General features: G+C 43.3%; 1 protein-coding gene across 4 annotated transcripts in view; it reads right to left on the bottom strand.

Annotated features, from left to right (window-relative positions):
* LOC100656453 (zinc finger protein 790) overlaps positions 1-15,308 on the bottom strand; it is a 38,308-nt gene extending 23,000 nt beyond the window's left edge. The window contains exon 1 of one of the 4 annotated variants that reach the window (XM_010601586.3): positions 14,870-15,308. The gene's annotated coding sequence lies outside the window, so the exon portion shown is untranslated. Of the gene's footprint in view, positions 1-14,613; positions 14,846-14,869 lie in introns of those variants that run through there. The other 3 variants (XM_064293234.1, XM_064293240.1, XM_064293238.1) reach the window with 3 other exon arrangements.
* Positions 15,309-26,053: the final 10,745 nt, after the last annotated feature.

Below are 26,053 nucleotides of genomic sequence, written 5' to 3'. Positions count from 1 at the left end.
AAAAAAAACACCTTGTTGTTGTTGAGTTGATTCCAACTCATAAGGACCCGTAGGACAGAGCAGAACTGCCCCATAGGGTTTCCATGACTGCATTCTTTACGCCATCTTTCTCCTGTGGAGTGGCTGCTGGGTTGGAAATGCTGACCTTTTGGTTAGCAGCAGAGCACTTTAACCACTGCTCCATCAGTACACCTACTTCCTATGGCTGTGGCCTTTTATTTCCTCCACTGAGAATATGTTGGCTATTAGTTGTGCATATATGCACTTAATTATGTTTAGAAATTTCCCTTCTATTCCTATTTTGCTGAGAGTTTTTATCAGGACAGGGTGCTGGATTTTATTAAATGCATTTTCTGCATCAATTAATATGATCAGACAGTTCTTTTCCTTTATATTATTTATGTGGTGTATTACGTTGATTGATTTTCTAATGTTGGACCACCCTTGAAATCCTGGTGTGAATCCTACTAACTCGTTGTTGTTAGGTGCCAACTCATAGCTACCCTACATACAACAAAACACTGCCTGATCCTGTACCGTCCTCACAATCATTGTTATGCCTAAGCCCACTGCTGCAGCCACTGTCAATCCATCTCCTTGAGGGTCTTCCTCTTTTTTGCTGACCCTCTATTCTACCAAGCATGATGTCCTTTTCCAGAGACTGACCCTTTCTGATAACAGGTACAAGGTACGTGAGACAAAGTCTCGCCATCCTTGCTTCTAAGGAGCATTCTGGCTGTACTTCTTACAAGACAGACTTGTTGGTTCATCGGACACTCCATGGCATATTCAATACTCTTCACCAGTACCATAATTCAAAAGCATTGGTCCTTCTTCAGTCTTCTGTATTCACTGTCCACCTTTTGCAAGCATATGAGGCTACTGAAAACACCACAGCCTGGTCAGGCGCACCTTAGTCTTCGTGGCGACATCTTTGCTTTTCAACACCTTAAGGAGGTCCTTTGCAGCAGATTTGCCCAATGCAATGTGTCATGTGATTTCCTGACTGCTGCTTCTGTGAGCGCTGATTGTGGACCCAAGTAAAATGAAATCCTTGACAACTTCAATCTTTTCTCCGTTTATCATAATGTTGCTTACTGGTTCAGTTGTGAGCATTTTTGTTTTATGTTGAGGTGTAATGTATACTGAAGACTAGTCTTTCATCTTCATTAGTAAGTGCTTCAAGTCCTCTTCACTTTCAGCAAGCAAGGCTGTGTCATCTGCGTAACACAGGTTGTTAATGAGTCTTCCTCCAGTCCTGATGCCCAGTTCTTCATATAGTCCAGCTTCTGAGGTTATCTGCTCAGCATACAGATTGAATAAGTATGGTCAAAGGATACAACCCTGACACACACCTTTCCTGACTTTAAACCACAAAGTATCCCCTTGTTCTTTTCTAACAACTTCCTCTTAATGTATGTTCAGGTTCCTCATGAGCACAACTAAGTGTTCTAAAATTCCCGTTCTTCATAGTGTTATCCATAATTTGTTATGATCTACACAGTCGAATGCCTTTGCATAATCAATAAAACAAAGGTAAACATCTTTCTGGTATTCTCTGCTTTCAGCCAGGATCCACCTGACATCGGCAATGATATCCCCAGTTCCACGTCCTCTTCTGAATCCAGCTTGAATTTCTGGCAGTTCCCTGTTGATGTTCTTCTGCAAATACTTCTGAATGATCTTCAGCAAAGTTTTACTTGAGTGTGATATTAATGATATTGTTTGATAATTTCCGCATTCTGTTGGGTTGCCTTTCTTTGGAATGGGCACAAATGTGGATCTTTTCCAGTTGGTTCACCAGGAAGCTGTCTTCCAAATTTCTTGGCACAGATGTGTGAGCATCTCCCAGAGCAGCATCCATTGGTTGAAACATCTCAACTGGTATTCCATTAATTCCTGAAGCTTGTTTTTTGCCAGTATCTTTAGTGCAGCTTAGACTTCTTCCTTCAATACCATCAGTTCTTGATTATATGCTTCTCCTGAAATGGTTGAACGTTGACCAATTCTTTTTGGTACAGTGACTCTGTATATTGCTTCCATCTTCTTTTGATGCTTCCTGCATCATTCAATATTTTGCCTATAGAGTCCTTCAATATTGTGACCCAAGGCTTGAATTTTTTCTTCAGTTCTTTCAGCCTGAGAAATGCCAAGTAGATTCTTGCCTTTTGGTTTTCTAACTCCAGGTCTTTGCACATGTCATTGTAATTCTTTACTTTGTCTTCTCAAGCTGCCCTTTGAAATTTTCTGTTCAGTTTTTTTACTGCATCATTTATTCCTTTGCTTTAGCTGCTCTACAGTCAAGAGAAAGTTTCAGAGTCTCTTCTGACATCCACTTTGGTCTTCTCTTATTTTTTTCCCCCTCTCCTTTTAATGGTCTTTTTCTTTTTCTCGTATGATATCCTTCATGTCATTCCATAACTTGTCTTCAGTCATTAGTGTTCAATGCATCAAATTGGTTCTTGAGATGGTCTCTAAATTCAGGTGGGCTATATTCAAGGTCGTATTTTGGCTTTCATGGACTTGTTTTCTTTTTCTTCAGCCTCAATTTGAACTTCCTTTCAATGCTCTGTTCCACAGTCAGCCCCTGGCGTTGTTTCGACTGGTGATATTGAGCTTCTCCATCATCTCTTTCAATAGATACAGTCTACTTGATTGCTGTGTATTCCATCCAGTGAGGTCCACATGTATAGTCACCATTTATGTTGTTGAAAGAAGATATTTACAATGAATAAGTCGTTGGTCATACAAAATTCCATCATGCAATCTCTGGCATCACATCTATCATATTTTCCAACTACCAATCCTTCTTTGTTTCTAACTTTTGCATTCTAATCACCAGTAATTATCAATGCATCTTGATTACATGTTTGATCACTTTCAGACTGCAGAAGGTGGTAAAAATCTTCAGTTTCTTCATGTTTTGCATTAGTGGTTGGTGTGTAGATTTGAATTAATAGTCATATTAACTAGTCTTCCTTGTACGCATATGAATATTACTGAAGACAGATTTTGAAATGTCCTTTCTTACGATGAATGCGATGCCATTCCTCTTCAGTTTGTCATTCCCAGCATAGTAGACCATGTGAGTGTCTGATTAAAAATGACCAATACCAGTCCATTTCAGCTCACTAACGCCTAAAATACCAATGTTTATGTGTTCCATTTCATTTCTGACGACTTTTCTAAATTCCTATTTCATAAATTCCATGTTCTGGTTATTAATGGATGTTTGCACCTGTTTCTTCTCATTCTGAGTCGTGCCATATGAGCAAATGAAGGTCCCTAAAGCTTTACTCCACCCATGTCGTTAAGGTCAGCTCTACTTCCCCGGTTGTATTTTGAATGCCTTCCAATCTGAGGGACTCATCTTCTGGCACTATGTCAGACAATGTTCTGCAGTTATTCACAAGGTTTTCACTGGCCAATTTTTTCAGAAGTGGACTACCAGTTTCTTCTTCCTACTCTGTCTTAGTCTGGAATTTCCCGTGAAACCTGTCCACCATGGGTCACGCAGCTAGTATTTGAAATACTGGTTGTATAGCTTCCAGCATCACAGCAACATGCAAGCCCCCATAGTCTGACAAAATGACAGACAATTGGTGGTATCACTCATTAGGGAATTGCAAAATAAAACCATAACGAGATACCATGAGACACCTGACAGATGGCTAAACTAAAAAATACCGATAATACCATGTATTGGTGAGGATGTGGAGCAACTGAAATTTGCACACCCTGCTAGTAAGGATACAAAATGTTACAGCTACTTTGGAAAACAGTATGGCAGTTTTTTAAAAAGTGAAATGTATACCTACTATGTTACCAAACAATCTCACTCCTGGGTAAGTATTCTACTCCTGGATAAGTATTCTACTCCTGGGTAAGTTTTAGAAAAATAAAGAACTTATTTTTACCCAAATGACCTTAACAGGTGAGTGGATAAACAAACTGTGGTACATGCATACAACTGAATAGTATTGAGTGTATTAGTTTCCTATGGTTGCCGTAACAAAGTACCACAAGCTTGGTGGCTTAATACTGCGTAAGTGTATATTATCTCACTGTTCTGGAGGCAGGATGACAAGGTGACAGCAGGGCCATGCTCTCTCCGAAGACTCTGAAGGGAGATCCTTCCTTGCCTTTGCTGGTGGTTGCTGACAGTCCTTGGTATTCCTTGGCTTACAGATGTATCACTCTGATCTCTGTCCCCTGCATCACATGGTGTTCTCCCTGTGTGTCTCTATGGTCAAATTTCCTCTTCTTATAAGGACACCAGTCATTGGATTAGGAGTCACCCTAATCCAATATGACTTTGTTTTAACTTGATTACAGCTGCAAAAACCCTGTTATAGATTGTATTGTGTCCCCCCAAAATATGTGACAATTTGGCTAGGCCATGATTCCCAGTATGGTGTGGCTGTCCATCTGAAGTAATTATCCTATGTGCTGTAAATCCTAACCTCTATGATGTTAATAAGGCAGTACTGCAGGCAGTTGTATTAATGAGGTAGGACTCAATCTACAGGATTAGCTCGTATCTTGACTCAATCTCTTTTGAGATATGAAAGAGAAAAGTGAGCAGAGAAGAGTGGGACCTCATACTATCAAGAAAGAAGCACTGGGAGCAGGGCATGTCATTTGGAACTGGGATCCCTGCATTGAGAAGCTCCTAGACCAGGGGAAGATTGATGACAAAGACCTTCCCCCAGAACCAACAGAGAGAGAAAAAACCTTCCCCTGGAGCTAGTGCCCTAAATTCGGACTTCTAGCCCCCTAAACTGTAAGAGAATACATTTCTCTTCGTTAAAGCCATCGACTTGTGGTATTTCTGACATAGCAGCACTAGATAACTAAGACAGAATTTGGTACCAGGAGAGTGGGGTGCTGCTCTAACAGATACCTACAATGTGCAAGCAGTTTTGGAATTGACTTATGGGTAGAAGCTGGATGGGTTTTAAAGTGCCTTACAGTAAAAGCCTAGATTGCCTTGAAGAGACTACTGGTAGAATTATGAACATCAAAGACAATTCTGGTGAGGACTCAGAAGGAAGTGAGGAGAGCTTTTACCACCGTATCACCAGGGCTCCTTCAAATGCATTATGCTGAGTGAAAAAGGTTACATACTGAATGATTCTATTTTTATGACATTCTCAAAAAAACAAAACTACAGTGATGGAGTACAAATCAGTAGTTGCCACAGGTTACATGTTGGGAAAAGTGTGATGCCAAAGGAATGAAATGAGGTAGTTTTTGGAGTGAAGGAGCTGTTCTGTATCCTGATCATCGTTGTAGTTACAGGAATCTACACGTATACTGGGCAGTGTTTCGTTCCGTTGTGCGCAGGGTCGCTATGAGTCAGGACTGACCCCACGGCACCTAGCAACAACAGTACCTATGTTAAAAGTCATATAACTAGCTTTTTAAGGAAGCGACAATTCCAAACTTTGGAAATCGATTTGGCGCTTCCTTAAAAAACTAGAAATAGAACTACCATACAATCCAGCAATCCCACTCCTTGAAATATATCCTAGAGAAATAAGAGCCTTCACACGAACAGATATATGCACACCCATGTTTACTGCAGCACTGTTTACAACAGCAAAAACATGGAAGCAACCAAGGTGCCCATCAACGGATGAATGGATAAATAAATTATGATATATTCACACAATGGAATACTACGCATCGATAAAGAACAGTGAGGAATCCGTGAAACATTTCATAACATGGAGGAATCTGGAAGGCATTATGCTGAGCGAAATTAGTTAGTTGCAAAAGGACAAATATTATATGAGACCACTATTATAGGAACTCAAGAAATAGTTTAAACAGAGTGAGGAGGGAGGAAGGGATAGGAGTATTCACTATTTAGATACTACAAAAGAACTATTTTAGGTGAAGGGAAAGATGACACACAATATGGGAGAGGTTAGCACAACTGGACTAAACCAAAAGCAAAGAAGTTTCCTGAGTAAACCAAATGATTCGAAGGCCAGCATAGCGGGGGCGGGGGTTTGGGGACCATGGTTTCAGGGGACATCTAAGTCAATTGGCATAATAAAATCTATTAAGAAAACATTCTGCGTCCCACTTTAGAGAGCGGTGTCTGGGGTCTTAAACACTAGCAAGTGGCCATCTAAGATGTATCAATTGGTCTCAACCCACCTGGAGCAAAGGAAAATGAAGAACATCAAAGACACAAGGTAATTATGAGCCCAAAAGACAGAAAGGGCCACATAAATCAGAGACTACGTCAGCCTGAGACCAGAAGAACTAGATGGTGCCTGGCTACAATCGATGACTGCCCTGACAGGGAACACAACAGAGAACCCCTCAGGGAGCAAGAGAGCAGTGGGATGCAGACCTCAAATTCTCGTAAAAAGACCAGACTTAGACTAGAAGGACCCCGGAGGTCCTAGTCCCCAGGCCTTCTGTTAGCCCAAGACAGGAACCATTCCCAAAGCCAACTCTTCAGACAGGGATTGGACTGGACTATAGGATAGAAAATGATACTGGTGAGGAGTGAGCTTCTTGGCTCAAGTAGACACATGAGACCGTGTGGGAAGCTCCTGTCTGGAGGGGAGATGAGAAGGCAAAGGGGGACAGAAGCTGGCTGAAAGAACACAGAAGTACAGGGTAGAGAGAAGCAGTGTGCTGTCTCATTAGGGGGAGAACAACTAGGAGTATATAATAAGGTGCATATAAATTTCTGTATGAGAGACTGACTTGATTTGTAAACTTTCACTTAAAAAAAATTTTTTTATGACTTTCTTTTTCTTAATTTTTACTGTGCTTCACTTAAAGCACAGTAAAAATTAAGAAAAAGAAAGTCATAATTGCCCACCAAAAAATTCAATTTTACTGTATATTTTTATTCAGAAGCTAAAATTTAAATACATGCAAAAAAAAGTAAGTTGGACAGTACAGTTTTGAAAGAGGACTTCTTCATTACATGAGAAATACATTCGTTGTAGAAAAATCATTGTTTTTGTGGTGTGCTGTCGAGTCAATTTCGACTCATGGTGATCCTACAGAACAGAGTAGAAGTGCCCCATAGGGTTTCCAAGACTGTAATCTTTACAGAAGCAGACTGCCAGATCTTTCTCTTGTGTAGTAGCCGGTGGGTTTGGACCTCAGACCTTCCTGTTAGCAGCCATACACTTAACCACTGCATGACGAGGGCTCTTTGTAGAAAAATTAGAAAGTATAAATATGCAAAATGAAGAAAATGAACCCTCGTCTCAACAAAAGAATATGGAATAGTTGCAAGGATAGTCTAATAGACCAAGGGGGAAAGAATAAAAAATCCAGAAATATACCCGTGCATAGAAGGGCACTTGATTTATGACAAAGATGACAGTGGCAAAAGGATGGTCTTTTCAACAAGTGGTGCTAGGTCAACTGGATGTCTACATTGGTGAACAAGTAATTTCTTTAATAAGAATCAGCACAAAGCTGGTTCCTGTGAGGCAGAGGTTAAAGACCAGCTTCTACATGCTGCTGTACCATTCCATCATCTCTAACACCAACCACCTCCCCTCCCCTCAGCACTCTTCCTTCCCCTCCCTCAGCACTCTTCCTTCCCCTCCCCTCAGCACTCTTCCTTCCCCTCCCTCAGCACTCTTCCTTCCCCTCCCTCAGCACTCTTCCTTCCCCTCCCCTCAGCACTCTTCCTTCCCCTCCCTCAGCACTCTTCCTTCCCCTCCCCTCAGCACTCTTCCTTCCCCTCCCCTCAGCACTCTTCCTTCCCCTCCCTCAGCACTCTTCCTTCCCCTCCCCTCAGCACTCTTCCTTCCCCTCCCCTCAGCACTCTTCCTTCCCCTCCCTCAGCACTCTTCCTTCCCCTCCCTCAGCACTCTTCCTTCCCCTCCCCTCAGCACTCTTCCTTCCCCTCCCTCAGCACTCTTCCTTCCCCTCCCTCAGCACTCTTCCTTCCCCTCCCTCAGCACTCTTCCTTCCCCTCCCTCAGCACTCTTCCTTCCCCTCCCTCAGCACTCTTCCTTCCCCTCCCTCAGCACTCTTCCTTCCCCTCCCTCAGCACTCTTCCTTCCCCTCCCTCAGCACTCTTCCCTCCCCTCCCCTCAGCACTCTTCCCTCCCCTCCCTCAGCACTCTTCCCTCCCCTCCCTCAGCACTCTTCCCTCCCCTCCCTCAGCACTCTTCCTTCCCCTCCCCTCAGCACTCTTCCTTCCCCTCCCCTCAGCACTCTTCCTTCCCCTCCCTCAGCACTCTTCCTTCCCCTCCCTCAGCACTCTTCCTTCCCCTCCCCTCAGCACTCTTCCTTCCCCTCCCTCAGCACTCTTCCCTCCCCTCCCCTCAGCACTCTTCCCTCCCCTCCCTCAGCACTCTTCCCTCCCCTCCCTCAGCACTCTTCCTTCCCCTCCCCTCAGCACTCTTCCTTCCCCTCCCTCAGCACTCTTCCTTCCCCTCCCTCAGCACTCTTCCTTCCCCTCCCTCAGCACTCTTCCTTCCCCTCCCTCAGCACTCTTCCTTCCCCTCCCTCAGCACTCTTCCTTCCCCTCCCTCAGCACTCTTCCTTCCCCTCCCTCAGCACTCTTCCTTCCCCTCCCTCAGCACTCTTCCTTCCCCTCCCTCAGCACTCTTCCCTCCCCTCCCCTCAGCACTCTTCCCTCCCCTCCCTCAGCACTCTTCCCTCCCCTCCCTCAGCACTCTTCCTTCCTCTCCCTCAGCACTCTTCCTTCCCCTCCCCTCAGCACTCTTCCTTCCCCTCCCCTCAGCACTCTTCCTTCCCCTCCCTCAGCACTCTTCCTTCCCCTCCCTCAGCACTCTTCCTTCCCCTCCCCTCAGCACTCTTCCTTCCCCTCCCTCAGTACTCTTCCTTCCCCTCCCCTCAGCACTCTTCCTTCCCCTCCCCTCAGCACTCTTCCTTCCCCTCCCTCAGCACTCTTCCTTCCCCTCCCCTCAGCACTCTTCCTTCCCCTCCCCTCAGCACTCTTCCTTCCCCTCCCCTCAGCACTCTTCCTTCCCCTCCCCTCAGCACTCTTCCTTCCCCTCCCCTCAGCACTCTTCCCTCCCCTCCCCTCAGCACTCTTCCCTCCCCTCCCTCAGCACTCTTCCCTCCCCTCCCCTCAGCACTCTTCCTTCCCCTCCCTCAGCACTCTTCCTTCCCCTCCCCTCAGCACTCTTCCTTCCCCTCCCCTCAGCACTCTTCCTTCCCCTCCCCTCAGCACTCTTCCTTCCCCTCCCCGCAGCACTCTTCCTTCCCCTCCCTCAGCACTCTTCCTTCCCCTCCCTCAGCACTCTTCCTTGCCCTCCCTCAGCACTCTTCCTTCCCCTCCCCTCAGCACTCTTCCCTCCCCTCCCCTCAGCACTCTTCCCTCCCCTCCCCTCAGCACTCTTCCCTCCCCTCCCCTCAGCACTCTTCCTTCCCCTGTTGGGCTTGGTAATTCACTGCAACGTCTCGTTAGTAACAAACTACAACGTGGGATTGGGATCAATTTGGAAGATACAACTCAGGAGACAGGATACAGCTCGTCAATCAGGACAGTTTTCCACCAAAACACCTCTCTCAACTCTTCTCTGTCGTGCTAGTAGGCCCTTCTCTTGGCTGTGCGTGGCTGTCTGCCTTTGGGTGCCAGCCACGCTGCTGGGGGCCTGCACAGCTTCCAAGAGTTCTGCTTCTGCTGTGCCACGGGGCAAATGTCATAGCTCTTTTGGCTCTACCAACAAGTGCCCAGAGGCACCCTGCTCTGTCAGCAAGCCTCCTGCCCCAAGGAACTCAGTTCTCTCACACTGCCTCACTCTCTCTTTCTCTCCCTATATCTCTGTGGGCCTACAAGCCCCGCCGCAGCTGTCTACCAGTCCAGCAGTTTCACTGCCGCCACCACCGGTACAGCTGCCACCATCTAGCACTATCTCAGCACTACAGGTCTTGACTTGTATTACAGCCCTTTTAGGAGGTTTCCTTCCCTCTCTCCCTGTCTTTCTTAAAAAAAAAGAAAAAAAAAACCTTTGTCAGGTTAGCTGCTTATAAGCAAGCTCCTTATTAATTTCAAGGCATGGCCCTCCCAACTGGGCCTCAAACCAACTAATCCCCACAAGGTCGCTTAATCCTAATGGGTGGTTTTATGCACCCTATTTGCGTAGTAATCGACTAGCCAATTGGCCTAGCCGATCATCCTGGCCAGACAAATAAACCCAAGGTCAGAAAGGCTATATATAAAAGAAGCCCACTGCACTGCAATCAGGAAAATGAATCCTGACCTTATGTAGATGTAAACGTGACATGTAATGAATCTAGAACACAGAATATCTTTATGCCTTTGGGCTAGGCAAAGATTTCTTAAACAGAATACAAAGAGTACAAACCATAAAAGGAAAAAATATATATAAATTGGACTACATTTTAAAAAGCAATTTCTATTCATTACAGTGAGTGAAAACGCAAGCCACGGACTAGGAGATGATATGAGCAAGACACAGAGCCAACAAAGGAGTCACATCTAGAATATACAGAAAACTACAAATAAATAATTAAAAGACAGGCAAACCCTGAAAAAACTGAGCTTAATAGGCATTTTCTACAGGAAGATATCCAAATGGCCAAGAGACATTAAAACAAAGGTACTCAACTTCATTAGTCAGGAAACCACAATGCAACGCACATTCACCAAAATTTTAAAGTGTGACGACAATACCAAGTGTTAAAGGAAAGTGGAGCAACTGAAACTTGCATAAACTGTTGATGAGAGTACCACCCATTTTGGAAAACAGAGTATCTGCTTAATCCTATGACCCAGCATTTTTCTCCTAGAAACATACCCAACAGAAATGCATATTAATGAACATAAAATGACAGATGCAAGAATGTTTGTTACATCATTATTTAAGAGAACACAAAGCTGGAAACAATACAGATGCCCATCAAGAGTAGAATGAAGAATTCAGTTGGTATAACTCATACCCCACAATACTATTCAGTAGTGAGAACAAATGAACTATTTCTATACACAGTAGTAATATGGATGGATCTCATAATGTTGTACAAAAGAGGCCAACACAAAAGGGTACTTACTATATGAGTCCACTTACATAAAGTTCAGAAACAGACCAAACTGGTATGTGGTGGTTACTTCTGGGGAGCTACTGACCAGACAGGAGCACAAATGGGACTTCTGGGATGCAGGTAACGTTTTATTTCTTGGTCTGGGTGTATACTACATGAGGGTTCCCTTTGTGGTAATTCACTTCAGCTCTACAGTTTTGATTGTATTATCACGTACACAACTGTCTGCATATATGATAAATGTCAATAAAAACTTTATCTCACAAATTATGGCAAATTTTGTAGAAGGCAAATGCAAAAAACAAAAAAAGCAGCAGCCGTAATCTTTAGCATATTAAAATACTAACAATAAACATATAACAGTTAGTAGTATCTATGCAAAGGAGCCCTGGTGGTACAGTGGTTAAGCACTTGCCTGCTAACCAAAAGGTCGGCAGTTCGAATCCACTAGCGGCTCCACAAGAGAGACATGTGGCAGTCTACTCCTGTAAAGATTACAGCCTTGGAAATTCTGGGGGGCAATTCTACTCTGTCCTACGGGGTTGCTATAGGTCAGAGTCGACTTGGCAGCAACAGGTTTGGTTTTGTTTTCATATTTATACAGCAACAAACAGCAGTAACTTTCATAAAGCAGAAGTTAGAGATGATGTACACCTCTCTTAATCCAAGACAAATCAAGTAGAAAACAACCATAGACTGACCTATACTAGATCACCAAGAAAAATTCATTACATTTCGAAGTTTCAAAATAGCACAATACAGCGAAACTGGAAATTACACAATTGAGAAGATCATGCCTCTCCCAAGTCTTCTACAATATCACTATGTTCTTTATTTACCTGAAGTCCTCAACTCCATCAACAGGGATTGAGGCTGAGCTTCCCTCATGCCACAGAGATCAAGACGTCACCCCAGCACTGAGGCGAAGACACTACACCACTGTATTAGTTTTTTAATGTTGCTGTAACAAATTACCACGAGCTTTGTGGCTTAAAACAAACAAATTTGTTATCTTACAGTTCTGTAGGTTAGAAGTCCAATATGGGTCTCACTGAGCTGAAATCAAGATGCCGGCAGGGCTGTGTTCCTTTCTGAAGGCTCTAGGCGAGAATCAGTTTCCCTCCTTTTCCAGCTTCTAGAGGCCACCCATATTCCTTGGCTCATGACCTCAGTCTTCCATCTTTAAAGCCAGTAATATTACATCTCTCTGCCCCTTCTTGTACGGTCACATCTCCCTCTGAATCCAATCTCAGGCCAGAAGGTTCACCAATTTTAAGTACCCATGTGATTAGACTGGGCCCAGCTGGATAACCTAGGAAATCTGCCCATGTCAAGGTCCTTAACTTACATCTCCAAAGTTCCTTCTGCCATGTACAGTAACATATTCACAGGTTCTGGGAATACAACATAGGAATATTTGGGGGGGACCATTATTCTGCCTACCACAACCACCCCTAAGGCTTCTATCCTCAGCCTCCCTTCTGAGGGATACTCAGAAATCTCTCTCATGACACCAACACTGTCTTGAATCTAACCAGAATAAATGTCAATACACCCTACATCTATGTTTATGTCTATCATGAGAAGCCCCAGACTCCCTAGTCGCCCCTCATTTCAGACACTGTACTCCTGTACTCCCCACATGTACTTCTTTCCCATCTGTTCCCTTTTCGCATCCTTCCCCAAACTCTTGAAACTTTCCAGTACATCCTCTGGAATGTATATTCATGAACAACAAAATCCTCTTGTCTTCTTCAGCCAATTCCCGAACAATCCTTCACCTTCTGGTCTAACAGGAACTTGGCTCTCCTCACGTGACTTTTTTTTTCTACCACAGCTTTATACCACTGGGTTTGGAGGTAGGGGGCAGATGTCTTCCTGTTGTTCTTTATTGCTCTCAGATCTTTCTCCCTCCCTCTCATACCCGTTGAAACCCTAGTTTTCAATTTCATGCCATCAGATTATGTAACTCACCAACCCTTACTGTTGCTGACATCTACCAAACACAGGTCATTTCCCCTTGTTTTCTGAAATCCTGAGCTCATGGCTCACGGAAATGCTACTATACTTCATTTATTCTGCAATTTCAGTACACCCAAGCAGATGAACCTTGCTTACTGACCCTTGCCTGGACTTTCCCCCCTCGCATGGTTCAATCCTGCCAGGACACTGATAGATTAATTTTCCCCTCACCAGCTGCCGGTCCATTTCTCTGCTCATTTACAGAGAAACTCCTAAAATATGTTGTCTGCACTGCCTCCGATTCCTCTGCCCTCATTCTATGTTACACCCACTCCCATCCAGCTACCAGTCCACCAGAGAAACTGTTTTCCACATATTTATGTATGACTACGACTGTTGCTAAACACAATGTTAAATTCTTTGTCTCTGGCCTTGCAGCTGCTGCTACCACATTTACACAAATGGTCATACACGTAATGATATAGTCACAGTCATGTTACACCACCAACAAAAACAAAACCAAACCAGTTGCTGTCAGTCTGTTACCGGTCATGGTGACCTCCCTGTGTGTCAGAGTAAAACTGTGCTCCACAGGGTTTTCAACCGCACATCTTTTAAAAGTGGATGACAAGGCCTTTCTTCTGAGGAGCCTCTGGGTGAACTAAAATCGCCAACGTTTTCATAACCGTTTGCGCCTCCCAGGGACTCCCACATACAAAGACAAACCAAACCTAACCGTTGCCATGGAGTCTATTCCGACTCATAGAGACCCTATAGTACAGAGTAGAACTGCGCCAAAGGGTTTTCAAGGTTGTAATTTTTTACAAAAGATACCTGCCCCATCTTTCTCCCCCGAAAGCAGCTGTGGGTTCAAATCATAAACCCTTCAGTTAGCAGCCAAGCACTTCAACCACTGCTGTCGCCAGAGCGCCTTCATACATACACCAACCCAAAACTCACTGCCAAGAGTCGACTCCGACTCACAGCGACCCCACAGGGTTTCTAAGGCTGTAAATCTCTACGGAAGCTGACTGCCACATCTTTCTCCCGCAGAGCCGCTCGTGGTTCCGAACCGCCCACCTTTTGGTCAGACACACACAGTCACACTTAAAATGCCTCTTACAGTCACGAAGAGCTCCCTTTGCGATCGCTTGCAGACAAACGTACACACACACAGCTCCTGTCTTAATCTCACACAGGTACCTACGGATGCTATCAAGATCACCTAACCCTTCCCTGACACACACACACACACACACACACACACACACACACACACACACGCCGTCAGGATCACCTAACCCTTCCCTGAGACACAGACGCACGCACGCACACACGCCGTCAGGATCACCTAACCCTTCCCCGAGACACACACACACGCACGCACGCACGCACACACGCCGTCAGGATCACCTAACCCTTCCCCGACACACACCCACACACGCACGCACGCACACACGCCGTCAGGATCACCTAACCCTTCCCCGACACACACACACACCCTCCCTAACCCTTTCCCAACACACACACACACACACCCTCCCTCTCTCCCTCCCTCCCTCCCAGCCCCGTTCTTGCGGACCAAGCCCCGACTCTGACGAAGCCTGCCCGCATCTCCCTCACCTCCACGGTCGTTGGGCTTCCGGGGCCCATGAAGCACTGGCCCTACCCTGAGGACGCCGCGCTCTCAGAACGCACAGCGTTGATGGAAACCACACGCGCTCCCGCCGACCGCGCCGAGGGCTGGTGTAAGGAGAGAACCCTGCCCGGGCGCGGTGGACTCTGGGAAGTGTAGTCCCGAGCCCGAGCAGCCAGTTACAGGCTCGGCCTTGGCCCCATCCCGGTCCCCGGCAAAGACCACCCCCCACACGGCTCTCACCTCCGTTGCTGGGACTTCAAGGAGCCCCAAGCTGTGTTCAGTAGGCCAGCCTCTGCGGAGGCCTCCGCGCTGCACCGCCTCCGTGGCCCGGCGCGCCTCGGTGAGCCTGGACAACAAGCCCTCACAGGCTTTAGGCTGCAAGTAGCCTTGGGCGTGACGGCCTCTGGGAAACGTAGTCTGGAGACCTGAAAGCCGTATGAGTTCTTCAGCCTGTAGGTTTCATTCTCTTCAGCGGGAGCTTCCCATAGGGATTTCTGGCAGTTGTGGTGAGGCTGAAAGGCTTATCCTTAAGGTGGTGCCTAGAGCCCACACAGCCTTACCGTTTACACCACGAACTACATCCTGGAGAAGGATGAAGCGGAGGAGGGTCCGAGGGGCGAACCTAGGTGCCCGGCCCCAGGGGGGTCCCCTGAGTAGGAAGCCACCGGAACTCCTCATCGAAGCTGGGTGCAGTGTCCCTCACATCCGCAAATAGAAATACTACTGTATTCTCTATTCTCATCTTCCCAGTATTCATGTTTACATTAGTGTTACCTTGTAAGTGTTATTCATGCCCAGACCATTTTTTGTTGTTGTTGCAGTTAATTGCCAGCTTTTTAAAATTTTGTTTCCTTTTCTATTTGTTCATCATTGATTTATATCTAAACTTTCTCACAGAGGAGTAATTTTTTTCCCAGTATTTTCAAATCATCAGGTAATCTTTTAAAAGGTTTTTTCTGGAAAATTTTTACTGTGAAATGGAAAGTACCTGAAGTGCTTAAAATGTATAAGTTCAGTGTAACTCCACACAGTGAAGAAATAGTATGTGCAAGAGGAAATGCGCACCACTATCCTGACCTTTAGAACAATAATATCTTGGCTTGTCATCTGTTACCTACTTTTTTTAAATTACGTGAATGCAATCTAATTCTATGAATAGTCTGTGTCTTGCTTATTTGTTAAACTTCTAACTGGATTAACTCAAACACCTATATTAAAAGCCTTGCAGAAAAGGTGTGCCTATCCAGACATAAAAATTACTAACCTCAGTTACTACTGCGTTGGGGGTCCCCAAGTCCCCACCCCCCAGGTTCAACAATTCGCTGGGAGGACTCACAGAATTCACCATATAGTCATATTGAAGACTATGATTTATTACAGAGAAGGGAAAGAAAAAAACAAACCAAACTCACAAATTCCAACTCATAGTGACCCCATAGGATTTGCAAGATTGTAAATCTCTACAGAAGCAGACTACCACATCTTTCTCCAGCAGAGCCGCTGGTGGTTTGAACCATGGGCCTGGTTAGCGGTGGATTGCTTTAACCACTGCGCCACCAAGGCTCCTGAAAGGATACAAAGCAAAAGTAAAAGGCACATGGGAGAAAGGGTGTTGGGGGGAGAAACAGGCCCAAATTTGTAAGGATCCTCTCCCAGTAGATTCACACAGGACAAGCTGAATTCCCCCAGCAACAAGTTATTTCAACACGTGAAATGTCTTCAACCAGGGAAGTTCACAGGAAACTCTGCTATGTTAATTCTTTTTTTTTTTTTTGCACACTATTGTCTTAAACAAGATGTGTGTCTTTCAACAAAAAATATGAGGCATGAAAATGCCAAAAATAAAATCAAGATAGTTCCAAGACACAGAGTAGTGTTAAGAGTTGGACTCAGCATATATGAACAGGGAATTTAAAATACCTATGATTAATATGGAAACCCTGGTGGCACAGTGGACACCCTGGTGGCGTAGTGGTTAAGAGCTACAGCTGCTGACCAAAAGGTTGTAAGTTCAAATCCACCAGGCCGTCCTTGGAAACCCTACAGGGCAGTTCTACTCTGTCCTATACGGTCACTATGAGTCGGAATCGACTCGACAGCAATGGGTTTGGTTTGGTTTTGGTATGACTAATATGTTAAAAGGACCTAAGGCTGTGGTTCTCCACCAGGAGTTACTTTCTCCCTGAGAGGACATTTGACAATGTCTGGAAACTTTTTGGTTGTCACAACAGACTGACATTGCACAGAAGAGCCCTCCATGACAAAGAATTATCCAGCCTAAAGTATCAAAATAGTGCCTAGATTGAGAAACCCTAAGTAATTAAAACAGTGTGCTGTTGGTAAAGGGATAGACAGATTAATGAAACAGAATGAAGAGTCCAGAAATAGACCCCACAAATGTAGCCATCTGATTTTTGACGGAGGTGCAAAAGCAATTCAATGAAGAAAGGATAATATTTTTAACAAATGACATTGGAGTAATTGGTCATCCATGTCCAAAAAAGGACCTCAGTCTAAGCCTCACAATTTACGTAAAAACTAACTCAAAGTGGATCATAGATCTGAATGTAAAACATAGAACTATAAAATTTCTTGAAAAAAATATAGGAGAAAATATTCATAACCTGTGTTTAGACAAAGTGTTCTTAGACATGAGACCAAAAACATGATCCATAATGGAATAAATTGGTATATTGGGCTTCATAAAAATTAAAACTTATGCTGTTCATGAATACTGGTAAAAGACACGGGACACAATGGGAGAAAAAATTGGCAAATTGTATATCAGAAAAAGAACTTGTACCCAGAACAATAAGAAAACCCCAATTAAAAAAATGAGCAAAGGACTTGAACAGATATAAAAAGATGGACACCAGAAAAAAAAAATTTGTAAGGCAGATGAACATATGAGGTAAAGCACTGATTTTTCTCACCTATAAAGAGCTCACACATATCAATGAAAAATGACAATTTAAGATTTGTAGAACTTAGAAAATTTTAATAGCAAAACAGGCAAAATAAATAAATTCATAGAAATAATAATTTTTAAGCATTTAAAAAGATGCTCAGCTTGACTCCTAACAAAATAAAGTCAATAATATAGTCAAAACCTGTTCAGCATCATAGCAACATGCAAACCACCAGACAGATGGGTGGTGGCTGTGCATGAGGTACATTAGCCAGGAATCAAACCTGGGTCCCCCACATGGAAGGTGAGAATTCTACCACTGATCCACTGATGTCTCATAGGCTCTGGTACATACATTTGAATCAGTTGGCCTTGAGTAGAGTAGATTATCTTCTATAATGTAATCTAATGTAATCACATTTAATATAATGTAATCACGATCCATAGTGCAATCTCATGTAATGTAACCAATCAATCGAGGTCATACCAGTGTTGGGTGAATGCTAAACCTAATCACTTGTGAGTTATAAAAAGACCAAAATAGACAGAAAGACACACATATGGGAAAACAGACACCATGTGAGAATCATCTACAAACCAAGGAATGGAGTCCCTGGGTGGTACAAACATGTTCATCTGCTAAAGAAAAGGTTGGAGGTTCGAGTCCACCTGGAGGCACCTCTGAAGAAAGGCCTGATGACCTTCTTCCAAGAAATCAGCCATTGAAAACCCTACGGAGCACAGTTTTACTCTGACACACATGGGGTCACCATTTGTTGGAGTCCAGTGGATGGCAACTGGTTTTCTTCACTAAGGAGGAAGGAATTGACAAAGCTAACACCCTGATTTGAACATTTAGCCTCCAGAACTGTGAGGAAATAAATTTGTTCTTTAAACTCACCCACTTGTATTTGTGTTACAGCAGCACTAGGTAACTAAGGGTATGATCGAGTAGCCTGTAGTGAATCAACATTCCTGAAGAGGACTGGAAGAGCCAGATTAAAAAAATAAGTAAAACCATTTTGACTTTGGTTATGACTTTTTTTGTCATGCAGAAAGGCATAGGAAAGCTTTTAAAACAACCAGGACTAGCATGGTCAAGTCTCTAGATTGGATGACCTACAGACATTACAGGGAGCCCTGGTAGTGTAGTGGTTAAAGTGTTCAGCCGCTAACTGAAAGGTCAGTGGTTCAAACCCCCAGCTGCTCCACAGGAGAAAGACGTGGCATTCTGCTTCTGTAAAGAGTTACAGCCTTGAAAACCCTATGAGGCAGTTCTGCTCTGTCCTACAGGGTTCTATGAGTGTGAATCAACTCAACAGCACTGGATTTGGTCAGACTTTATGCAGTCATCTTTTTTGGGGGGTTATTTGCCAATTCCTGGCAAAAGACAAAAGGATAAGAACCCACATTGTTGGGACTTTAGGTGGTATTGTGGGCCTGAAAAGACAAAATTGGAGATTTGATGGGCCAAGATCCTTGTGAGAAATGAGGGACAGAGACCTGACCCTGAAATATGCTCAGTTTTCTTTTCCACACATTTGCCCATTTCTGAAACTGAGCAGGCCAGGATGCTAAGAGGCTTAAGCAAAAATCTTCCAAAAAGCAGCGCAGAGTTTGGCAATCTTCCTGGGCTAAGGAGACAAAGATTTGAATTCAGACCCTGACAGGGGGATGGGTTCTGGTGTGTACACCAAATTTTCATATTGAAATCCTGAAGGGCTATGCCCTAGGAGCAGAAGCGAACCAGAGGCAGAAAGACCCTCACTAAAACTGTAATGAAGACTTGTCTCTACTTAGTCACTGACTGAATTAAGGTGATCAACCCCTGTTCTATTTGCCCAGGAGAGGAAAAGATAAATCCTCTGTAGAGGGAGATATCTGCAGCCTCTACTATTTTTTATACTCAATGTCCGTGATTTGACAAAAAATTATTAAGCATACCAACAGGCATGATCATATGACAGAAAACCAAGGAAAAAAACAAACAATAGAACCAGATCAAAGTTGTACTGATAAGTAGACACCCAAAACACTAAACCCACTGCCATTGAGTAGGTTTCAACTCTTAGCGACCATGTAGGATGGGTAGAAATGCCCCATAGGTTTTCCAGGGCCATAAATCTTTATGGAAGCTGACTGCCACATCTTCCACAGAATGGCTGGTGGGTTCAAACTGCCAAACTTTCAGTTAGCAGCCAAACACTTAATCACTATGCTAGCAGGGCTTATTGATAAGTAGACAACTTTAAAAAATAAAAAGACGGAGAATTACAGCAAATAACTGGAATCTGTAAAACAGAATCAAATGAAAATTCTATATAACTAAAAATCTATATAACTGGCATTAAGGACTTAATGGGTTTAAAGGTAGAAAAGATACAACAAAACAAAGGATCACTGAATTGGAAGAAGAACCAATGGAAAACATACAAATTGAAGGAAAAAGATAGATATTACAGAAAAGAGAATAAAATACTCATGGGATATAGTGGAAAAGTCTAATGTATGTATAATTGGAGAACCAAGAAAAAAGGAGAGAAAGCATGGGGGCAGAAGCCATATTTGAAGAGAAAACAGCAGATAATTCCCAAACTTGATTAAAGACATCAACCAGATTCAAGAATTTCATGATACTCAGAGAAGAATATAAACCTAACATTCTATAGTCAGCAATAATTTTCAAAAGGGACAGGCAAAAAATTAAAAAAAGACATTTCAGACAAACTACAAGAGTCCATTGCCAGCAAAACCGCACTAAAAAAAAAAAAAAAAAAAAACTTGAACATAGTTCTTCAGAAGAAAAGGGTCCCAGAGGGAACAAAAAGAAATTCAGGAGGGAAGGAAAAACAATAGTAAGAGTAAATACATGAATAAATATAAATGAATATTAGCAGTACAAAATAATTATATCCTCTAGGGTTTGAAATGTATGTAGAATTTAAATATATGACAACAATAAAGCAAAATGAGGATAAGGGTAAATGGAGTTAAAACATTCTAAGAGTAAATGGCAAAAGTAATCAATTCTCTTAGATTAAATCAAGGAAGAATATTGTAATAGCTAGGGTAACCACTGAAAGGTTTTTAAAGAATGTATAACAAATTAGCAGATTAAAAACATCCAACTTTGTTGTTGCTTTGGGTGCCGTCCAGTTGGTTCTGACTCATAGCAACCATACGTACAACAAAACGAAACACTGCCCGGTCCTACACCATCCTCACAATCATTGCTATGCTTGAGCCCATTGTTGCAGCCACTGTGTCAATACATCTTGATGAGGGTCTTCTTTTTATTCACTGACCCTCTACTTTATCAAGAATGATGTCCTTCTCAAGGGATTCGTCCCTCCTGATAACATGTCCAAAGTATGTGAGGTGAAACCTAGTAATTCTTGCTTCCAATGAGCATGAAACAGGCTGCTCAGCCATATCTTGAACAGTACCTGAACCAATTTCTTTTCCTTCTTCTTTTTTCTTTCTCTCCTTTCCCTCTCTTAGCCCATCCCTGCCTCCAAGTAAGATCCTGATGTTAGCTCCCCAAATTGTTAAGTGTTAACCAATGTTTCCTCCAAGACTGTGGAAAACAAGTGATATTGATCTAAGCTTGTCCAATAAGATGAAGGATGGCACCAGCTACCCCCTGAGCTGATGGGATAATGGCAGGAAAAGATCAACACGTTTGAGATACGACCACCGAAACCAGACAGAAGACAGTGCACATTCCACAAGTCCCTAAAACTTATGGCCCCTTTTCCTTTAAAAACCCGAGCTGATCGGTAGTCTGTTGAGACAGATGAATTTAGGAGGAGATCATTCCCCTCTGTCTCCATATACCGGTATGTCTAATAAACCTCTTGCTACCCACCTCTTTTTTTTTACCCACCTCACCCCTGTCTCAAGAATTGGCTATTTGTGGCAGACAGCTCTAACTTGCAAAATTGCGGTAACAAGCATACTGGCTGTACTTCTTCCAAGACAGATTTGTGCCTTCCTCTGGCAGTCCAATTCTTCACCAACACCATAATTTGAAGACATCAATTCTTCTCTCTTCCTTATTCATCATCCAGCATTCACATGCATATGAGGCAGTTGAAAATACCATGGCTTGGATCAGCCACACCTTAGTCCTTAAAGTGATATCTCTGCTTTTTAACATCTTAAAGAGGTCTTCTGCAGCAGATTTGCTCAATGCAATGTGTCATTTGATGTCTTGACTGCTGCTTCCATGGATATTGACTATGGATTCAAGTGAAATGAAATCCTCAACAACTTCAGTCTTTTCTCCGTTTATCATGATGTTGCTCACTGGGCCAGTTGTGGGGATTTTTGTTTTCTTTACGCTGAGGTGTAACCCACACTGAAGGCTGTGGTCTTTGATCTTCATCAGTAAGTGCTTCAAGTTCTCTTAACTTTCAGCAAGCAAGGTTGTGTCCTCTGCATATCTCAGGCTGTAAATAAGTCTTCCTCCAAAACTGATGCTGTGTTCTTCTTCATATAGTCCAGCTTCTCAGATTATTTGCTAAGTATACAAATTGAATAAGTCTGGTGAAAAGATACAACCCTGACACGCACCTTTCTGGACTGTAAACCCTGCAGTATCCCCTTGTGCTATCTGAACAACTGCCTCTTGGTCTATGTACAGGTTCCTAATGAGACAATTAAGTGTTCTGGGATTCCAATTCTCCACAATGTTATCCATAGTTTGTTATGATCCACACAGTCGAATGCCTTTGCATAGTCAATAAAACATAGGTAAACATCCTTCTGGTATTCTCTGCTTTCAGCCAGGATCCATCTGACATCAGCAATGATATCTGTTATTTCACATCCTCTTCTGAATCCCACTTGAAGTTCTGGCAGTTCCTTATTGATGTACTCCTGCGACCGCTTTTGAATGATCTTCAGCAAAATTTTACTTGTGTGTGATATTAATGATATTGTTTGATAATTTCCACATTCTGTTGGATCACCTTTCTTTGGAAAATGTACTAGTGAGCACCTCTAACACTGCATAAGTTGGTTAAAACGTCTCAATTGGTATTCCATCAATTCCTGGAGTCTTGTTTTTCGCCAATGCCTTCGGTGCAGCTTGGACTTTCTCCTTCAGTACCATCAGTTCTTGATCATATGCTACCTCCTGATATGTTTCAACATCAACCAAGTCTTTCTGGAACGGTGACTCTGTGTATTCCTTCCATCTTCTTTTGATGATTCATGTGTTGTTTAATATTTTCTCTGTAGAATCCTTCAATATTGCAACGCGAGGCTTGAATTTTTTTCTTCAGTTCTTTCAGCTTAAGAAATGCTGACAGTGTTCTTCCCTTTTGGTTTTCTGTCTCCAGCTCTTTGCACATTTCATTATAATTGTCTTCTCAAACCGCCCTTTGAAATCTTCTGTTCAGTTCTTCTACTTCATCATTTCTTCCTTTTGCTTCAGCTACTCGATGTTCAAGAGCAAATTTCAAATCTCTTCTGACATCCATTTTGGTCTTTTCTTCCTTTCCTGCCTTTTTAAAGACCTTTTGCTTTCTTCATGTATGATATACTTCATGTCATTCCACAACTCATCTGGTCTTCAGTTATTAGTGTTCAATGCATCAAATCTACTCTCGAGAGTCTCTAAATTCAGGTGGGATATACTCAAGGTTGTACATTGGCTCTCACAGATTTACTCTAATTTTCTTCAACTTCAACTTGAATATGAGCATATGAGCAATTGATGGTCTGTTCCACTGTCAGCCCCTGGGTTTGTTCTGATTTCTTTCCACAGATGTAGTTGATTTGATTCCTGTGAATTCCATCTGGTGAGGTTCATGGGTATAGTCGCCGTTTATGTTGTTGAAAAAAGGTATTTGCAATGAAGAAGTCATTGGTTTTGCAAAATTCTATCATGTAATCTCCAGTGTCATTTCTGTCATAAGACTGTATTTTCCAATTTATCAATCCTTCTTTGTTTGAAACTTTCTCATTCCAATCACCAATTATCAATGCATCTTGATTGCATGTTTGATCAATTTCAGATGTTGCAGATGTTGGTAAATATCTTTAATTTCCTCATCTTTGGCCTTAGTGGTTGATGCATAAATTTGAATAACAGTCGTATTAACTGGTCTTCCTTGTAGGTGTATAGATATTATTCTATTACTGACAGCATTGTACTTCAGGATTAATCTTGAAGCGTTCTTTTTGACAATGAATGCGACACCATATCTGCCTGGTTCTCACTCACTTGGATAGAATCTCCTTTATATGGCTTCTACGCACCACCACACAGCATCTCTTCTTGTTTCAACTTCAGGATTTTATCCAGTTTGGTAATGTGATATAGCCTATTTGTGGGAAAATGATGCAAGACTTGAATTAAAATTCAAGCATTATCCCAAAACTCAGACTGAGCCTGGGCCTTTTAGGGCTTCTGAAAAATAAGGAAGGCACAGATTCTACCAATGCACAAGAAAGTTATCACATAAAAAAGAAAGCAAATAATGTTTCACCTTAAAGGCCAAACATGAAACAATCATGTAGCAAAGGGCCTGAGACTATTTGAAATATGTATCTCAAAACTGAACCTATTATGCCATCTGAAGGTTCCAAGTATTTCAGAAATTGATGACAGCACCTTACTTTCAAAAACTGAATTATATGGAGAATCTGTCCATACCTGAGCACTGATCCTTATTCTCCAATGTGCTGTGTTGGTCTATTCTCCTGAATCGCATTCCTGAAGGGTTTACTCTGAACATCTTCTAATTGTAGCCAGAGTTCCTGGTTGAATTCAACAATCACATCTCTAAATGTTAGCCCCACCAATGTCTCCCAAAGAACAGATGTCTGGAGGGAGGCTCCTGGAGGCACCCCCCAACCAAAATATCCCATTTAAAACATCTTACTGATTTTATGTACTATTCCAAAATAAACGTCTGTTTATAGAACAAGAAAAAAAATGCTTTAAATTATTTATTATATCAATAACATAGCTTTTTTTCCTGTAAAAATGGTGTGGTGTGGGCATCGGACCTCCTTGTCTAACTTCACCAGGGGAAGGAGAGAGAGTCATTACCAACATCAACAGACCAAGGCTGATTCCTGTGAAGCAGAGGTCAGACACGCCTCCTCTCTCCAACCTTCTTACCAATTCCTACATCAGCTGTCCCTCCCATGGCACTCTCTACAACTCTGCTGGGTTCGATAATTTGTTGCAATGGCCATACAGAATTCACAAACAATATTTACGATTCTGGGGTTTATTAGGGAAGTACCCAGTTACAATTCATGATCAGGAATGAATCAGGATATAAAAGGTGCTCCGCTCTCGCTCCATGGGTGGGCACACCCACTGTAACCACCTTGCTCCATGGGCCAGGAAGCCCACTGTGCCATGTTGCACTGGTCTTCCGGTTCTTCTACTGCTGTTTCTCTTCTCGCCACCTAGTGCCATCTCCAATGTTACAGATCTGTCTCCTGGGTCTAGGAGGTTCTCAGTGCAGAGACCCCAGGTCCAAAGGACATGCCTCACTCTTGTCTCTTCTTGGTGGTAGTGAGGTCCCCCCTTTCCACCTCTAAGATGGCTCATTTTAAGGTCAATCCCCTCACTAGGGTCCCATATACCTTATTTGCATGGTCCCAACACTCCACAAGGGTGCTTGCACTTTATTTGTATTATTACCAAGCTGTCCAATCTCCATGGTGGACCACAAGCACCTTATTTGCATAGTCCCACCCAATCTTTTGGTAGGAGTTACAAGACTATGACTAGAAAGGCCACATAAAAGTGATCCATCACAGTATTTCCCTTTAAAATTGATGCTGCAGGAAGACATACCCTTATTACCACCATTTAATAAGGAAATGAGGCTCAGAGTCATCAGTTTTCCCCACAGTCACAATCTCAGTCGCCCATACAGTGATCTATATTCAGGTGACCACACATATACACATATTCACACGCAATTTTCCCCTACCACACACACACACACACAATTACCCCACCACATATACCGAGAATATGGCCCTCCACCTTCAAAGACACACACAATCTTGACCCCCACCTCTCTCACACATGTCATTCTTACCCGCACGCAGTTTCTCGTTCACTCATCTACTCCCCAAAACCAGTCACACACGCAGTCTCATTACGGTCTCACACACCTCCCACACACTCGGATCCTCCTTTGTCCAGTTCGCGGATACCTCCCCTTTAAACTCTCCAGCCTAGTTTGATCTCAGACGCCCAGGTCCCACTTTTGGGTTCCCTCTTCTGGCTCCCCGCCACGCTCCATGACCGCCTACGTCTAAACTTCTGGGAGCTCCTAGGTTACAGCTGAATCCCGAGCAGCCTCCGAGGCGTAGGTAGGCCTGGTTACCGCTACCCGCCCGGCCTCAACAGCCAAAGCGCACAACTCACCGTTTTCGGCCCGGCCCGTCACTGGACTACATTTCCCAGGAGGCGGCGCGCCAGCGCCGGAAGTCGTTTTACCCTGGAACGCCCTCCGCGCTGCTGGGACTCAGTGTTA

Source organism: Loxodonta africana, chromosome 11, assembly GCF_030014295.1.
Source record: "Loxodonta africana isolate mLoxAfr1 chromosome 11, mLoxAfr1.hap2, whole genome shotgun sequence".
NCBI lineage: Eukaryota > Metazoa > Chordata > Mammalia > Proboscidea > Elephantidae > Loxodonta > Loxodonta africana.
The sequence above is the reverse complement of the archived record's forward strand: the minus strand, read 5'-3'. Positions and strand labels throughout refer to the sequence as shown.